This window comes from Talpa occidentalis, unplaced genomic scaffold, assembly GCF_014898055.3.
Source record: "Talpa occidentalis isolate TD23 unplaced genomic scaffold, MPIMG_talOcc4v2.1 talOcc4.5, whole genome shotgun sequence".
NCBI classification, from domain to species: domain Eukaryota; kingdom Metazoa; phylum Chordata; class Mammalia; order Eulipotyphla; family Talpidae; genus Talpa; species Talpa occidentalis.
In genome coordinates, this window is record NW_023604861.1 from 9,628,703 (window position 1) to 9,648,522 (window position 19,820).

The 19,820-nt window shown below is 37.0% G+C and overlaps 1 protein-coding gene across 1 annotated transcript in view; it reads right to left on the reverse strand.

Annotated features, from left to right (window-relative positions):
- HS6ST3 (heparan sulfate 6-O-sulfotransferase 3) overlaps positions 1–19,820 on the reverse strand; it is a 586,913-nt gene that overhangs the window by 344,024 nt on the left and 223,069 nt on the right.

The following is a 19,820-nucleotide window of genomic DNA, read 5'->3' on the forward strand; positions in this document are numbered from 1 at the left end:
TCTCTCTCTTTTATTTTTCCTTTTTCAAAATTTACTCATTCAATGCACATTTTTTAATTAGCAAAGTTATTTCTTTAAATGAAGTAATATTAGACTCCCTGTCAAGTATCAACACTTTAGTGTACCCACCACTGAATCACCCATAATCCACCATCATAGTCCATTGTGCTTCCTTCTCTCTCTGTTCTTACCCTTCCCCTACCTCGCTCTGGGTGCTTCAATTTTTATAGTCAACTTTCAAGGGTTTGCTTTTTAGCTTATCTTTATCTGACCCTTAGTTTGGTGTATCTATAGTCCACATATTAATTAATTTTTCTTTAGATTTCAGAGTATTTAAGCCAAATTATTCCACAACTTTGGTATGTGTTTTTTTCTCCATTCACTATATATGCATGGAAGAGAACAGCAGGACATGGGTTTGAATCTCAGATCTTCTGCCTATGACATAAATGATTCAGACAAGCAACTTAACTTCTATAAAATGAGTGTAGTAACACATATCTCATATACATCATAATTCAATAAGATAATTTATGCAAACTACACTTCCTAAAAATAGTAAGCATTGAAAATTCTTGTTATTATTATAATTATCATTAGCATTAATTATACCTCACTATGTAAGGTAATAATTACATGACCAATGATACAATTACTATACACTTACAGATTATGAGTATGAGAGGAACAAAAAGCTTCAAAGAATAAAATTTAAGGACCATCATCTAAACTCTGTAATAAATCTCCAAAGATATTAAATAACTTCTCTGTAGTCACATAGCTTCTATGTGATAGAGAGACCTAGTTCATACAGGTCTTCTGCCTTCCAAGCTGAGGAGTATTTTGTCCCCTTCCTCACAGTGCTATCCAAACAGGGAAGAGTTGGAATTACTACCAATGGCCAGTGTGATTTTAATATATCCCTACCAATACAATGCTGGAGTACTAACCAAAGTTAGCAAAGAGGACTGTCAATTGTGGGCTTTTGGACATGAAAGTCATTAGGGCCAGAGAAGACTTGAAGACATGTCTCAATAAATATGCATACACATGCTTTTTTGGACTATGAGATTGAATCATAAAAATGTTGGTTAAACAACTAGTGAATGATGGGACTGGGATTCCAGAACCTGCACTTTCATTTCTACTGCCCAAGAACCACTGACCTAGGAATGAATGGGGCCGTTGGTGAATTAATTGAACAAAAACAATTTTACACCAGATGAAAAGAGTTGAAAAATATAAGTTTATGAATACAAAGTTGGGCTTTCAAAGTTACTCTCATTTCAGATCTTGCAACCACTATTAGGTAAATAGTATTGTCTACTGAATATATAAACTGAAGGATAGGCACCCCTCAAGCATGGTCAGGGAAGAGCAGCACACACACCAGATAGCATTTTCCTCCACAGTTATAATATTTATTAAATATTTGAAATTACCTTAGTCTTTTATTTTTGGTCTTCTGTTATTCTCATTCTCAAACACAGATATACACAATGATATGTATAGCCCAACCTACCTCTGCTCACGATTCTTGAATTTACCTTCTATGTTTCCATCTATCTACCTAACACCCCAGACTCAAACATAGCACATTTTATTACATGTATAGCTTTCTTCCCCAAACTAGGCTATGATCTTCTTGTGAGCGGTGATCAGGTCTTACTCACTTCTTTTTTATATCACCAAAATTTGACTCAGTCCCTCAATGCTATTTGAAAATGAACAAATGAATGAATATAAAAGTAAATAACATCAATGAAGGAGTCACTTATTTTCTAAAATGCCAAGGTGTTAGTAGTCACTTTACTTTTGCCAAAACTAGTTCTTCACTTAGAGGCTCTAGATATTTTTTCCTAAACATTTTGACAAATGTTTGAAACAGAGTGCACAGTTTTCATCCAAAGTGATAAAGTAGTTCCCTAAAAATAATTTATGACTTGTCAGTCTTTTTAAAAAGTGTGATAATTTGGAAGTAATATCTTTTACATAATTTATAGGTTGCTTATAAACACAAACACATGCACATAGCATGTGCATGGTCAAACAACTGAAACTGTGATAACCAACCCTGAAACAGAATAGTCTATAAAGCAATAAGCTCCTCACCAAAAGTAGAAACTTGATGGGCATCTGATCAAGGATGTGGAAAGGGAAATTTCTGAGTAAAGGATGAATCCAATCTCTCTCCCAAAGCAATTTTAATTATTAGACCATGGTTTACAGGAACCACAAACACCTTATTATTCCATATAAACTGTTTTTAAATCATTTCCTGTTTCCCCTTAATCTATAAACACATCCACACACAATAAATAAACAAAATAAAAGCCAACTCAAACTCTTTGTGCTCAGCTGAATCCAAAATTCTGTAAACTTTCCTTGTAAGAATTATATGAATAAAGCACAGATTCATTCCAGGGAATATTTAATCCAGCACCCAAACCTAAGTTTGTAAGAATTCCCTTGGGTGATTATTAAAATGTAGATGCTAAATACCACCACACCCACACATACCCCACACCAGAAACCAATTCAATAGATTGAATGTAAGGAATAGACTAACATATACACTAAGGAATCTGCATTTTTACTGGATGTGACCTGATTTTGGGAAATATATCTTTTGTGCTTGGAAAAATACTTCTTTAGAAGATATAAAGACAGTTGGAATAGCAAACTCAAATTTAAGATTTTTGTAAAACCATTGATGATGATGGGGAGAATGATTTCAGTAGAAAGAGAATGCAGTCAAGAAAAGCTGTTACAATAATCCATAAGAAAGTTGATACCACATTAAATAAGAGCATAGATTGGAAAGAAGATACAAAAAGAAATATCTAAGAAGTTCAATATTCACAAAGTAAATCACTCAAAAATTAGGCACAGTGGAGTGGACAGAGTTGGGGTGAGAGACAAGGACAGTGAAGAAAAACCTAACTTCGAGAATTCATGCTTGGAGATTAACTAGGTGCCACTATGTAGACAGTTTCTGACTATCAGTCAAGTTTGGGGACAGCAGGGGTAATACCGGGTCATACCCAAGACAGCAGGGGTACTACCAGATCATACAATAACTTTGTAGACAGTTTTGAAAGACACCAATTTTTTAAAATATTTACTGTGGTGACATTGGTTTACATTGTGGTGCCATTGGTTTACATTCATTTCATTTTGAAGGTATAGGATATCCCCTTTCAGGGACATTCTCTGTAGCATACCCATCACCAGATACCCACAGAAGTCAACAGTTTTTAAGTGGAAGTATATCTCTAAACAAAAACTGGTAAGTGGAAAAAAGCTTTGAGTGCATTTGAAGGCATAGTGAACCACAACAAAGGTGATTTAAGCTTCTATCTCCCCACAACCACAGGCCTCATGCAAACCATAATAATGTGCAATTCACCCAGAGAAACACTAAAAGATCCATACATGGACATGGGAACTGATGGTTAAAGCAGAAGGAGGGTGAATATACAGACAGAACAATTACCCAGGAATCATGAAGTATTGAATAGATTGTTGAATAGATACCCTACAAGCATAATTTTTCTAGAATCATTTCCATAAAAGTCTTCTTAGATCTTCTTGGCAGTCATCAACACATCTCCTGATACTGATCAGATATCAGTGAGAGTCACTGGGAATGCAGGGGTGTCTTTGGTGTGGGATTCACTGCCTCAGTCACAAGTGACTCCCATTAGACAGCAAAATGGAAAAGGCAGTGACAGTGTCTCAGGAATTACTGTTGTTCAGCACCTTGGACAGCACCAGGCAATCTTAGTATGAGGCCTAAAGTCCACTCACTCATCAGTAACATTCTTCACCCCACTGTGAAAACATAATTGGTATTTCTCAATTCTTATTCTGACTTTCCCCAAATACCATTAAACGGCATGACTTTATAAGTAACAATAAAGTCTATCAACCCGATCAAAACTCAACAAATAAAGTAAACAGGCTTCTTTGGAGATTGCCCAAAGTCTACCAAGCATTTTATTAGGATCTCTCTGTGGTCTTTCCCAATGTCCTGATGGCTTTGGTCTGGAGTGGGGGTGGAGTCCACAAAGCCTGTATGGGATTAGCTAGAATATCCTTTCCCCCTAACAATTCTATAATAAAACATTGGTCCTATTTTTACTAGCCCTGGTCCTTTAACATAAAGTTTTGTAACCCTGCTTGGATTTCCTTCTCCTCAGTTTTGTCACTTTTTGTCACAGTCACTTAACTTTCTTACCCTCTTCATGACAGTGCTAAATTGTTTTGACTAAGCATGCACATCAGGTGGAGACAGCACAGATGTCAGCACCTGTGTGCTAAGTCTGTGCTTTAATGTATCCTTTGGTTCATTATTTTACATTCATTGTTGAAACTGCTGCTTCTTTATTTAGAGAAAAATCTATCAATAATTGCTGCTTATATTTTTTTGTAGAACTTCTATAATTTGTCAATGCTCATAACTCTGTGCCTAGGATATCTGATTAAATATAAAAATACTTGAGAATTTTGAGAATTATCACCGATAATTACATATGTGTAGGTTTGTGATTTTAAAATTAAGCTATGTTTTCTTTTTTTTTTTTCTTTTTAAAGATTTATTTATTTATTTATACAAGCACTGGGTACACGGGAGGGGGAGAGAATTCACCAGAGTCAGAGCAGAGAGCAGAGCAGGCAGACTGATGAAGTACACTGCTGAGAGGAGCAGCGGGTGGCAGGAGAGGTCTGCGTGCCATGTGGGACCCTCACCCAGCGGCCGGGGATTGAACTGGCACTGCAGAGGCTGCGGGCAGCTTCGCAACCCAGCGCTCAAGGGCTGCGCCACCAGGGAGGCCCAAGCTATGTTTTCTTAAAATGAACAATGCTTTAACTTCCAAAAGTCAAACTTTACAGGGGAAGGGAAAACAAATAAGTGGGAACAAGTAAGCATTTATTCAGTATATACTAAATTCCAGGATTTTACAATATTTTTCATAATATGCTTACAATATTTCTGAGACTTTGGAATTGTTCTCTTCATTTTATATATGAGGAAATTTATAAAGGCTAAGGAATTTGAGTATAATAGATGATGATAATGTCATGATCAATAATGTCACAAATGCTGGTAAAAAGGTAGATCAAGGATTCAACCGTTATGTCAGGCTCTTGCCATGTTATTAGGCTTGAACATTTTAGAAACAATGCAAGTTTTTCCCAGAGCAATGCATTTTGAAAACATGACATCCCAGTGTCCTGTGAAAGTGACATTAAATAACAAACTTACTTCCTACACGAAGAATAACAAAATGGCTCCAAAGCATTTGTTTATTCTTATAGGAATTTACAAGAACAAGACAGCATTTGTAGTTAATATCCAAAAGCAATTTTAGATATCAACTCATAAAAAGTACAAATGGTACTTATAGTGCATTTGCACATATGTTCTTTAAAAGATATAACACACTTACATCTTAGTTAAGCCACGGAGGAAAGTTTATTTTTCTTTATTTAGCTTAGTCCCTAGGATATTATTATCCACCCTTTTTAACTCCATCTGCTTTTATAACTTGAGTCAGACAACCTATTTGGTGGAAGCCTAGATTATGTTGATCATTTGGGGTTCCATATGCTTCTGGGATCATGGTTGCCATATTGCCTGACTTGTAAACTCAGAAAATATTATTAAGGATGTGAAATGCCAATAACTCAAAAATCTGAACACAAAATGCATAAATAAATCCAGATAGAAATGTTGGTTGAAATTGTCATTGAAATGTAGCCTTAAAAACATACACAGAAAGAAACTTTTGTCTTCCCAGGGCTTCTAGCATCACTAATTGGATGGTGGTGGCACAAACAGTAATATTCATAAAGAACAACTTCACCATAATATCAGTGTTGTTTAAATCCATGAGTTATTTTTTCTACATCAAGCAAATACCAGCATTCAATTTTCACTCAAGGTCAAGTGTTGTTACTACATTACAATTTTCTAGAGTTTAAGTAGCATGTGTTAATTGGCTTTTATCTCATGTTGAGAGATATTAATAAGCAATAAAGACAAATAATGGAGCACCAAAATAAGCATTCTGCTATACACACTGACCCAGGTCACAGGCTCGAAGATGGAGAAATGTGGAGAGATCATGATAATTTACCAAATGTGCTTTATAGAAGAGCAATTGTATCTATTCAGGAATATTAATTCATTAATTCAATGAGTATTTTTGGAAATCAATCTGTACACTCTTCAAAGCATCAGGATACAACAAACATAACCCAAAGATTCCTACCCTCATAGCAAGTAAATGCAGGGATGTAGAGTTGAGGTAGAGTGTAAAAAGATACCCAAGAACAAGAAGCAAGATCATCATAGAGCAAAAGAAGACCATAAAGAAAATGAGCAAAGCAATGAGAGAAATAGGAGATGGAAGTGAATGGAGGCAGAGGCAGGTCTTTACAGACTGGTCAGGCAATGCCTACTGAAAAGGTGGGATGTTGTTGATAAGTTATGAACAATGAGAAGAAACTATGCATGAAAGAGCAAAGAACGGGGTATGCCAAGCAGAGGAAGGTGCAAATGCAAGGAAGAGTTTTATGTGTTAAAGGAAAAGAACAGGTATCCACGTGGCTGGAACAAGGTGAGCCTGGAAGAGGGAGACCTGTGATGAAAGTAAAGAGGTGAGCAAGGCCATATTTTCCTTGTATGGTATAAAATATTTAGAAATGATCAAGATAAGTTAAAGTCCTTGTAACTAGGTTCTCTCATGTCTAGGGATGCTTGCATAATATCCACAGGCTTAGAGTTTTCACCACTGAAGATTCAAAGGGCTTCAGAGCAGTTGTCCTGCAGTAAACATCATGGCTGAAGAGGGAGAAACCATAAAGAACAAAAGAGAACTACTGCATACCTACTGAGGAATGTTCTGAAGTTTTCCAGAATTTTATTTCTCTTAGTTTGCTCTTAGACAATCTAGAGTTTTGAATAGGATCTACAGAAAGAGACATGAACAAAGATTCAACAAGTGCCAAAAGAGGGGGAAATTTCATGAAATTACAGAGAATGGGAAACCCCACAAAGTGAAATAGCCATAAGCGGCAGATACCAGTGGCTAAAGTTGAAAACATATGAAGTTTGCCACAAACATACAATAAACATGCAAAAATACATTTAATATAACCATCAAGATTCAATATATATTGAAAAATCTGGGATCATATTTTCTTTCCAATGTATTTTAAAACCCTTTTCAGGTCTTTTTTGTCTAAATAATATAAATAAAAGTACGATAGAGGGTAAAACAATAATATAATAATGTAAGGGAACAGGATAGGATAGTTGTTAAATAGACTAATAAGGGTTAAGACAGACCCTTTCTTTCTGGACAGACAGGAGTAGGACAGGACTGGTCAAGGTGTTTACCTGCTTAAGAAACAAAAATTTGGAGTAAATCAATTTGTTATGAGTGTTCCTCCCAACAAAATTGATCATTTTGTTTTCCCTAAATACAAAGCATGATAAACAGGGTCAAAACTCCAAAGAGGGAAAAAGCATACTTAAACTAACATCATGACAAAATAAGATAACCACAATTGAGAAGTTGTGATAGTCATTGTTTTTAAAGTCGATATCAGAGTGTCAGACAAACCATGATTTGTAAACCCCTGGGATTACACAGAGAACAACCCAGCCACTTGTCTCAATCAAATTGATGGGAACAGACATGACTGATATAGAAGCAGAAAGTGCTTGAGGAAGATTCTGCTTAACACTCACAGTTTCACATGAAAGAGTATTATTACATCACCTTAAATCACTTATTTTCTAACAACCTGTACACATATCTAAATGGTCCCACCTTCTAATTGGTGAGGCACGCAAGCCATAAGATGCCAAAATAATAGAAAACCTACTATTCAGAAGGCTTCATACCAATGCTAGATTTATTAATTATTCCAGTACCAATCACTGTATACACTCATTCCTCTTTTAATAAAACTAAAACATAGCCAAAATCCTTTTTTAAACTGTGGTTTTAAAAATGTATATATAGTGCTATTCAATTTATGTGTACAGTAGGCATGTTCTCTAAATACTGGAATATTTAGTTTCAGGCAGATAGGAGACTTTAGTGGGTAGAATGGTGACCTTCAAAGTAATCTGCCTACGTTCAAACCGGTGGGACCAGTGAAAGTGATCTTATTTGAAAACGGCTGTTTGAAGATACAATTAAGGATCTCAAGATGAGAATAATGGATTGTCTGAGTGCATCCTAAATGTCCCAAGTGTTTTTATAAGAGATTGGAGAGGAGATACATGCAGAGAAGACACAAATATGAAAGGAGAGACTGGAATGATACAAGCAAAAGCCAAGGAATTCCTGCAGCCACCAGAAATGGGAAGAGGTGAGAAGGGATTTTCTACCACAGGGTTCTCAGACCAAGCACACCTTGATTTTAGACTTCTGGCCTCCAGAACAGAGACAGAACAAATTCTCTTGATCTAAGACACCACATTTCTGGTAACTTATTACAGTACCCCTAGAAAACTAACACAGAGTCTTTCTAATCTATTTTCTTAATGACTAGCAAGAAATTTATTGCAACAATAAAGATTTGACCAGAAAATCCAAGTCAAGTCATCAATATGTTCAATAATATAATCAACAAGCATTTTCATGTCAGCATGCTTTTTTTAACTCCTTGTCCATATGTTTATATTGTTGTGCTCAAACTATACACAGGATGTGTTATTTTTCCTTTACTCACTAGCCATAACATCATAAACATTTTCACTGTGTCTATGACGGTACTCAAATATATTTCAATTTCTGTATAAATTCTACTATATTGATACACCATATAGTGAAGATCAGAACTGGCTCTTAAATTACTTATAATGACTTTCAACTATGGTCAGAGATATATGTTATGATACAATAAACAGCTGCATGTGTGTGTTGCTTGAATCATCACTCAAACCAGTATTTCTTGAGCAACTACAAAGTAGCAGACACTATTTCAGGTCTTAGGAATGCTACTGCAAACATGAAGAAAGTAAATGGACTTATGGTTTATATGACAGTTGCAAAGTAAAATAATGATAAAACATCCACCACCATATTTTATAAACATGATAAAACTGATCAACAAGGAAGGAACAAAACCCTTAGCAAACTAGAAATGGAAATGGACTTCCTGTATTTAAACAGGCATCTCACAAAACCCTATTGCAAACATCATGCTTCATTGGTGAAATGTTAGGAGCATTTCCTTTAAAGTCAGCAACAAGAAAATGATGCCATCTGTCACTATTACTACTTCCTATCTACCAGAAGCCCTAAGTGTAATAAAAGATGAGGAAAATAAAGAAGTGAAGACTATCATAATTTGCAAAAGATATGACAATCTACACAGAAATCCTCCCAAATATTTACAGACAAATAATTAGAACTAAATAATTTAATAGGATGGCAGGATAATTGAACAATTTCTTAAAGAAGCTACAGAAAGCACATTACAAAATAAAAGACTATTGATTTTGACTGTTGCAAAATTAACCATTCCTCATCAAGATACCATCAAATGATATTTGTAACACATGAAATTAATATTTCCATATATATATCTTGCTTGGAATTAATATTAGAACTATTAAAATTGGCACTACATGGTGATAAGGAAATAAAAAGCTACCATTCAAAAGTGGGCAAAAAAAGTCACTTGAACTGGCATTTCATGGAAATGAAACTCAAATAATAAATATGTTTAAAGATATTTAATATCAAGGAAATGCCAATTAAGACCACCTGAAATACCTATATACATTAAATTGGCAAACATGTGCTCATGATATGGAGTAGAGAAAATTAACAAGTCCATAAATATGTTCAACGTGTCCATTGCCAGGAAGATGACCAAATCAGACTGGGCTGTGATTACACAAGTGGAATACTATACAGGAATGAAGATGAAATACAGGGATGTACAGTAGAAATGACTCAGAAATAATTTCAAGTGAAAAGAAACAAACTGCATACAATAACAAAGTACAAAATTATTTCTAGATTCCATATCCAGCAATGCCAGACAATATATATTTAGCAATAATGCAATGTTTAACAATTATATTTTCTGAGATTTCATCCTTGTGCAAACATTATCATAGGATGTAATTACACAAACCTAGATTATATAGCCTATCACACTTCAAGTCTGTTTGGTATAGTCTAATGGCACCACCATCATACATGTAGTCCATCATTAACCAAATGTTACTAAGTGATATATGTCTAATAAAAACTAGTATCTAAAAACAGGAATAATGAAGTAAAATCCACACACCAATTACTCTTGAAGAGGTCAGGAGAGATGAGTTTGTAGAGGAACATATGAACAAGCTCAATAGTAATGGTGATACTCTAGTTCTTAAGTTGGAAATTTTATTCATGAGTTTTCAAATGATTCTTTTGCTTTATAAATTACATATATGCTACATAAAATTTTTATTTTTAACAAATATAGGAAAATTTTTTAAATAAAAAATAGGAACAAGGAACTCAAAAGAATTCATTGTTCTGGGGCCTCCCTGATGGCACTGCACTATGGGGTTAAGCACTGCACTATGCAGCAATCCACAGCCTCTGCAGCACAAGTTTGATCAACAGCAGCCAGGGAGCAACCCACATGGCGAGGCAGACCTCTCATGTCTCGCCCACTGCTCCCCTCAGCAGTGTATTTCAGTCAATCTGCCTGTTCTGTTCCCCACTATGTTTCTGGTGGATCCTCTCACCCCACCACCCGCATCTCTGGCCTGTACCCTACCTCTTGTATGCATAAATAAATAAATCTTTTAAAAAATAACAAATTAAAAAATTAAAAATAAAACAACTCATTGTCTAAGGAGAGAAAGAAAAGCTGAAAATAAGCAATCACAAAATACTGCTGTTGAAGACACATGAACTTATTATCAGAGAAATGTAAATCAAAACCACAATGAGATACCTCCTCACTCACATGAGAATAACCCCTATCAACAAAACTAGAAACAAATTTTGGCAAGAGTATGGAGAGGAAGATTCATACACTGCTGGCATGAATGTAGACTGGTCCACTCCTGTAGGTTCCTTTAATATTAAAAACAGATATACCATATGATCCAGCAATTCCACTCTTTGGTATTTATTCAAAGAATGCAAAAGCACAAATTTGAAGGGATATATGCACACCTATGTTCATCACAGCACTACTTACAACAGCCAAATTATGAACAACCTAAGTGTCCAACATCAGATCAGCAAATAAAGAAGATGTGGTACAGATACACAATGGAACGCCACTCAGCTATTAAAAAATAATAAGAAGAAAATATTGCCATTTGCCACATGGAGGGGACTAAGTGGACTAAGTCAGAAGAGGAAGACAAATGCCAGATGATTCACTTATACGTAGAACATAGAGAAAGAAAACAAAGGAACAGACAAAACTAAGCCAAAAGAAACCCTAGAAATATGACTGAAGTTACTAGAAATATGACTGAAGTTACTAGGGAAACATGGGGCTGTGGAACAAAGAGGGGCCAGGTCCCCAAGATTTGTGATGATGGCTTATGGGTGCTTTTTTAGTGGGTGGGGTGTGCTAACATACAAGACATTGTAGTTGTGAACATTATACCCCTAAATCATACAGACTTGTAAACCAATGTGACCTCAATTATAATAGACATTACATATATAATTATATATTAATGTAATTAAATTTATATTTCAGTGTCAATAAAATTGAAAGCAATTTTCACTATAGACCTGCAGTGTTTACCCTACCTATACATTAGACTTACTCTGATTGGTGGAGGTTTTTAGTAAGAGCAATGTCTAGATCCCATCTACGAACACATAAATCAAGATCTACAGAATTGGAAGCCAATTATTAGTGTGCTTGTTTGCTTTTGTGTCTTCACCATTTGCCAGATGATCTTCATATACAACCACGATGAAAACTTGCTGATCTGGACCAAGCTCCTATTTTGTGTTGAGAAACTGAGGCCAGAGAGGAGAAATTTGCTATATTAAAACCTCAGAAAACCAAGCCTCGGACCATCCACAATCTCATAAGATAATTAGAGTCAGGCGTTTCACCAAACTTCTACTAAATTTTAAAAAAGAGATGGGAAAATTACAACATTTTAAAAAAGATCTTATTCTGAAAATAGTCCTCAGTCCTCTGGCATTCTAACTTCCCCACACATTTTCTTCAGGCAAAAAATTATATAAAGCTTCATCTCCCTCCCCCTTTCTTTAGGGGGACTCCCTGCTTTATGTCCTTTGCTCCACTTTGGCCTTTCAGAAATCACCTTGCAGAGGAGTGGACGACCCTCATCCCTGCACTGCTCAGTCCTTCTGTGCTACTCCCACCCACAGATGACAGAGGCCAGGCAGGTGCTGACAAGCGTGCAGGGCTGGCTGGAGGGAGCACAGACTGAAAATATGACTTTCAGCATCTTTGTTCCCTAGGCTTTGCCCAGCAAGGCTTCCGAGGCGGCTCACACGATGGCCATATTGTGGAGTCCCAGACTGTCCTCACACGGAGTCATCAGACAGCTGTTAACAGTACCTAAGGCAACCTAGGATGTTAAAGCATCTGCTTTCTGCTTCACCATGCAGAAAACTGTGGAAGATGGGGGCAATGTTTTGATTCAATATAACCAGATATTCTTTTTTTTTAATTTATCTTTTATTATTTTAAATTTTTTTTCCATATAGATTTTTATATTTTAATGATCCAGAATACATCAAAGGTTTTTTATTATTATTTTAATTTTATATATTTTACACCATTTTTCATTTTTGCACAATGTATGCATTTTCATCTTGGTTATATTCCCCATACAATTCCCACCCCCACCCCTTGTTTTAATCCTACTCCCTCCCTCCCACCCCCCAGTAGTGTGTCTCTGGTTTATAGTTGCTTGTTGATTTTGATTTTTACTTTATTATAACTAGTTTTTTTTCCTGGTCCCTTATTTTGGTTTTTTTAAATTCCTGCTATGAGTGAGACCATCTGTTATTTTTCTTTTTCTTTCTGGCTTATTTCGCTGAGCATGATCCCCTCCAGCTCCATCCATGTTGCTGCAAATGGCATGAGTTTATCTTTTTGATTGCTGAGTGATATTCCATGGTGTATATGTACCACATCTTCTTGATCCAGTCATCTATTTTGGGGCATTTGTGTTGTTTCCATAGCATAGCTATTGAAATTGTGCTGCTATAAAGATAGGGATGCCTGTGCCCTTTTAATTAATATTTCTGTATCCTTTGGGTAAAATACCAAAACAAAGAGACACCCCACTGATTGGGAGAAAATTTTTGTACACAGCAATAATGATAAAGGACTGATCACAAAAATCTACAAAGAGCTGATGAGACTCAACAAAAACAAAGAAAATAATCCAGTCAAAAAATGGGCAGAAGAATTAAAAAGAAACTTCTCCAAAGAGGAAATGCAAATGGCCAACAGGCATATGAAAAAATGTTTAACATCACTTGTAATCAGGGAAATGCAAATCAAAACTACCATGAGATACCATCTCACACCAGTGAGAATGGCACATATTAAAAAAAAACTAGCAACAACAAATGTTGGCGAGGATGTGGAGAGAAAGGAACTCTCCTGCACTGCTGGTGGGAGTGCAAACTGGTCCAACCACTATGGAAAGCTGTGTGGAGATTCCTCAACCTGCTGAAGATGGAGCTTCCATATGATCCAGCAATAACCAGATATTCTTCTGCTACTCTCCTACAGTTGGTTCTGTCGAGGAACCAATGAGTCACCACTGGGTTGTTTTTCTCCTGGTTCCTCTGTCTAATATGCAGCAAGAGTGTCTACCCATCAGTGGGGGAATCAGTTTTCACTCTAGGAAAAGGGACATACACGGGGGCTCCTATCTCCGTCCATAATCATGAGCATACCCACAACTTCATGGAGATCCCATTTTTCTCTCATAGACTAAGACCTCTAAGTCCAAAGAGATGGAATTTTGCATCCCTCCTAGATCCCAGAGATATTAAGATGAATATTTCCTGGAAGCAAAATGGGTTCTTTACACATTGATGCCAAGAAATAGAAATTAAAAGTTTGTTAAAACTTTGTTTAGTAATAATAGCATTGGCATCTGTTACCCATTTTGATGTGCCTGATTTGTGAAACTCCACACCTCCCTTTTAATGTCATAACTCACTCAAACTGATTCTTTCATTTCTCTTGTGAATCCATACTATTTTGTCTAAACTCAAAAATAAAACAGAAAGGGGAAAATGAATGGAATAATTCCCAACAGAGAAATTCTAAATAATTAATAGTTGACTAAAAGGAGAAAATACATAAATAGGACTGACAAAAATTGAATTTTTTACTCAGTTTTATTATGTTTCTGTTAAAATGAAGAATTACACTGCAGATCTTGAATTATTCCAATCAATTTAAAATGGAGGAAACTATGATTTTTTAAAAGCTCTGAATATCAGCCTTGCTGGCTTGAGTTTAGATTAATGAAATGATATGAGAAGTTGTTTTTTCATTGAACATGTCTACCAGCAGGATTGAAAACATAACTTCTTCAAATCTAGTAAAGCTTAATATAATAGTCATTTATAGACAACATTTTTTAATACAAAGGAGCTGTCCTTTTTTATTATTGAGTTCTGAAAATGTGATTTATAAGCAACCATTCTTCAACACAAATGGGGCAGCCCTATGACTAGAGAATCCTTATTTTGGACTGGATAACAGAGTTTTTAACCTGCAAATATAGGAGATCCTTGATTAGTGAAGTACCATAGTACATAGCAGATAAAAACTTGGTGTCTAAGGAGAGCAAACAGAAGCTGGCAGCTATGCTAGGCTCTACGTGGTGAAGTGGGGTGGGCTGGGGTGGAGTGGGGTGGACTGAGGTCGGCTGAGGTAAAGGAACCATGGCAACAATAATCAAAAACATTTGGGAATTTGGGGGATAGGATTTGGGAGCGAAATTTTGTGCTCTATGAAATCTCTCTTTGACCTCAGATATTTAAGGGGGTGAACAAAGTCATGAAATGAGTTTTCATCAAATTATCAATGGACACTTGGAAGCCTGAGTGTCACACAGTGTGGATGTAGAGTCAGCATGATCCTTAAGGGGAAAATGAGGGAGAGATGGATTAGATTACAAAACAAGCTGTCCATCCAATCAAGCTGGATATTACCAGCTACTCCCTCCTCTGTGACTTCAATGCAATCAATTTCTAGAGCATTCTGTGTTATTTGCAACAATAGTCATTGGGGTGAAATAACAGATATATATAGGTCTATATATATTATATAGGTGTGTATATATTATATAGGTGTGAGCATATATATTATATAGGTGTGTGCGTAGGTGTAGGGGTGTGTGTGTGTGGGTGTGTGTGTATATACATATATGTCTCTGCTCTGGACCCCTGACACAGGATTCCTCAAACCCTTGTAAATTCCTAAGTCATATGAGCACTAGGAACAACTTTTGTAACAATGTGACTTTAGGTGGGTTCCTGGATGACTCCTGGGTGGGGGTTGGTCACCACAAAGATCAAACTATGATTAGAAGATTAGAAATTTCCACAAATAACCCTCCTACTCCAATTTTCTTGAGAAAGAAGAGCTGAAATGGAGTCAGTGGTTGATCATTTAATGGGATCACCATAAAAACCCCAGTGGTGTGGGATCTGGAGAGCTCACAGGTGAGTGAATACATCTATGTGCCTGTAGGGTAACCCACCCCAACTACTTGACAACAGAAGTTCCAGGACAGGACCTTCCCACACATTGCCCCATGTATGTATCTCTTCATCCTGCTGTTCACCTATATCCTTTACAATACTTCTGATAAACAGAAGTGTTTGCCCAAGTTCTGTAAACATCTCTAGTATATAGTCAAATCCAACAGGGAGTGACTGGTGGGAACCCCTAACTTGTAGCTAAGTGGGACAAAAGTTATGGGTAACTTGGGGATCTACTTGTTTTTTGCAGTTGGAAAATAAACTGGGGCAGTCTTATGGAACTGAACCCTTAACCCGTGGATTGGATCTCTCTACTGTTGGAGTATCATTTCATAAGGTTAAAGTCTAAGTAAGCCCCCTCCCTTGCCCAGCAGGAAGGTTTAGGAGCCTTGAATAGATAAAAGGAACTGATAAGGTTGCTATGGGAATCAGACAGGAAACTGATCACTTTGACCCTGAATAAAAGACCAGACATCCCAGCACCAACTAACTCCCCAGTCATGAAAAGCCCACAAAACAGGTTATAAAAGGGAGCTCCAAATCCTTTGCACAACAGACCTCTCTTGTCTCGCACATTGCTTCTCTTACCAGTGTATTTCAATAAATCCCCCTCTTCTGTTCTCCACTCTCTCTGCTCTCTCTGGTGAATTCTTAACCCCACGCCTATGGCCTCACCCTGATCTTCTCCCCACATCTACTGTAGATATAATCAGCATCTAGTTAAATGGTAGGACACCAAGTTATGAATAATATCAGAGCATGGTTGGTGCGGGGAACCACCAGACATCTGGTGAAGTGAAGAGAGAGAGGTGAAGCGTTCTGGGTGAGCAAGAAAGGAGTTGGGGGAGAGAAAGAAGACTGAAACTGGTTTCTCCATGACAATGGGCACCTTGGTTTTGTCTCCTACCTTACAGTTTTAATGTTCTGTGATTTACATCCTTTCATTTTAATCATAGTTACCATCTAAAGAGTGAGCAAACCTTAAGAGGAAAAAAGAACTAGTAAGAACTGAGAGGTGCAAATTTAGAGTTTATCTTAGAAAATAAGCATAACAAGATTGTACCCACATCAGAATAAACAGCTACAATTTGAGTCAAGTGTGGATCAATATTTAATTAAACACATTAAGCACAGGGAACAAAACATACAGAAATCAGATTTGCAGGAAGTGGTGCAAAAATACATTCGAACCCCATCATCCAGAAATCAAAAGGTTTAAAAATGCAAATCCTCCTTTGATCATTCTCTTATCAATGAATATTACTTCTATTATAACACTGCTGCCTAAGAACATAATCTTAGAGTTATACTGTTGTACCATACAGAAGTGTATTTGTTTTACTTCCACTTTTCTTTTACAAAGTTTTAAGTATTGTTTTTAATCTAAGTCACAAGTATCTTCCTTTGTATAACAGGAAAATGCAAATTGTGTTTTTTTTTTATTCACAGTTCAGTTTAGCAAATTATTCTTTAAAGCTGGGTTTCTTTCTTTTTTTTAAGATTTATTTTCATTTACACAAGAGTTGGGGTATAGGCCAGAGTCGCGGGAGGGTGAGAAGATTCACCAGAGACAGAGCAGGGAGCAGAACAGGCAGACGGACCAAAAGCACTGTTGAGGGGAGCAGCGGGCGAGGCAGGAGAGGCCTGCCTCGCCATGTGGGATTCTCTCTGGCCAGCCGGGAATCGAACCAGGGCTGCAGAGGATGCAGAAAGCTTCACAGCACTGTGCTCAACCCACTGCACCATCAGGGAGGCAGTGATGATTTGTGAACCACCTATACCAGGATCCTCTAGGTCACTGATACCTGGGTCTGACCCCAAAATTATGATATCATGGGCTGGAGTGCAGCCCAGGTATGGGAGATTTTTTTTTAGTTCCTAAATCATTCTGAAGTACACTCAACATTGAATTGGAAACTCACTGAAGAAGAGTTTGGGGGCATGGATTCTAGAATCTGTAGTCTTCTAAGCTCGCAGGTGTTTGTCAAACGCAATAAATTATAAGATGAAAAATAAATTTACACATATCTGAAAGGGATTCAAATATTTTCAAGTGCATACCAAAGTCCAAATCCTCCCTATCTGGAGTCCCCTCTCCGGAGAGAAGAATCAGAGTTAATTCAGCAGTAGATCTGATCATTGTAAGACATCTTTAGAATATGTTGGTGTTTCCAAAGGATTTCTTTGTACTTAATCTCTTTAATGTAACAACAACCTTCAAAGTAGTTTTATTTTATTCTCATCCTTTAAAATGAATAAATGCAGGTTCAGGGCTTTTGACTCACACAAAGTAAAATTAGCAAGAAAGTGTTGAGATTGGAACACAAACATCCAATTTATTCTTGAAATATCTGCTCTTCCCCCTATATGGATGATGACCATATTTTTTAGAAGGATGTGACAGTTCCTGGCCTGCTCTGCTACTAACCTTGAAAATACTCCTACTTTATGCATGTGGCCACTCCTTAGGCTTCCTACTTACACCATTGCAAATAATAGTTTCAGAAGCCACATTTTCATAGTGCACACTGCAAGCCACAGTGGACAGTTTTTCACCAAGGAGTCACAGACCTTAAACAGGAGAGTAAAATAAGTATGAACTCAGTGTTCACAGATCTTTTGTTTTCAACCCATAACCCATTCTCCACGCAGTGCCTAGCACAGAGCAGGGAAGGAGACACCCAATCATAAGAAGGAAAAAAGATAAGTATCGGATGGTCTCACTTATATGGAAATATAGAGAGACCAAACCAAAGGTCAAGAAAAAGACAAAACTCTGCAAGCAGACCAAGATCTGAGGCATCCAGCAGGGGAGCAGGAGGAAGGGTGGGGGGTCAAAACAGGGAAAGGAAGAACACAGAGGACTATGGTGATGGGTTACAGGGACTGTGTTGATGGACAACTATAGGGACTAAATCTGAGGGGGGAAATAGATACTGTACAAAAATGAACAATGATGTAGGAAAATAAACAAACAAACAAACAAACAAATAAATAAATAAATAAAATGAGGTTGGGTCTCATACTTCATACCCTCCTGGTGCCTGCATGGAAAGCTGGCATGAAACATGTGAAAAGATCTCTGCAAGGACATTGCTTAATGTGAAATGCCATCTTTTAGACTAAACCACCCACAGCACCCCCATGTTCCATGTCTCAGATGGCACAGGCAGAGCATTTCCTGAAAAATCACGTAATCAAGTAGAATATGCAAGAACAACACTGCCCAAACTCTGTCATTTGACAATCTGACTCAAACTCACCGAACACAAGAGAGAGGCTAGTCTGACTCCACTGGATCACTTAGGAGGAAAAGGAAGAGTCTGTTGCCAAGAATTTGAAGCACATCCTTTTAAATAAGCACTTAAAAAATTTCAACAACAAAAAAAGTTTAGCAGCCCTTAGCAATTCTGTATTATACAACGTTTACTACTAGAGGGGAGATTAGGAATGAATTCAACATAAATTGAGACCATCTATTTCTTTCTCTTGACCTGACATAATCCTGTTATGTCTAGGGTGAGCATAGTCATTGTGGAAAAGTAGTAAAATATTTTTCTTTCAATATTCCCCCCTACTTTTTTATTGTATGGTAAAATATACATAATATACAATTTTTCATTCTAACCATTTTTATTTTTTAAGATTTATTTATTTATGCATACATACAAGACCTGGGGTACAGGCCAGAGGTGTGGGGAGGGTGAGAGGATTCACCAGAGACAGAGTGGGGAGCAGAACAGGCAGACTGACTGAAATACACTGCTGAGGGAAGCAGAGGCAAGTCAGGAGAGGTCTGCTACACCATGTGGGTCAGCTCTTGGGCCTGGGATCAAACTCGTGCTGCAGTGACTACAGATAGCTTCATAGGTTGCATCTTAAACCCTTCCTTGCGCCACCAGGGAGTCCCCATTTTTAAATGTGGGTTCAGTGGCATTTAGTATAGTCACAGACCTGGGTAACCATCTATCATTTCCAGAACTTGCTCATCATCCCAGAGAAACTTTGGATCCATAATGCAAGAGCCCCAGCTTCCTTTCCTCC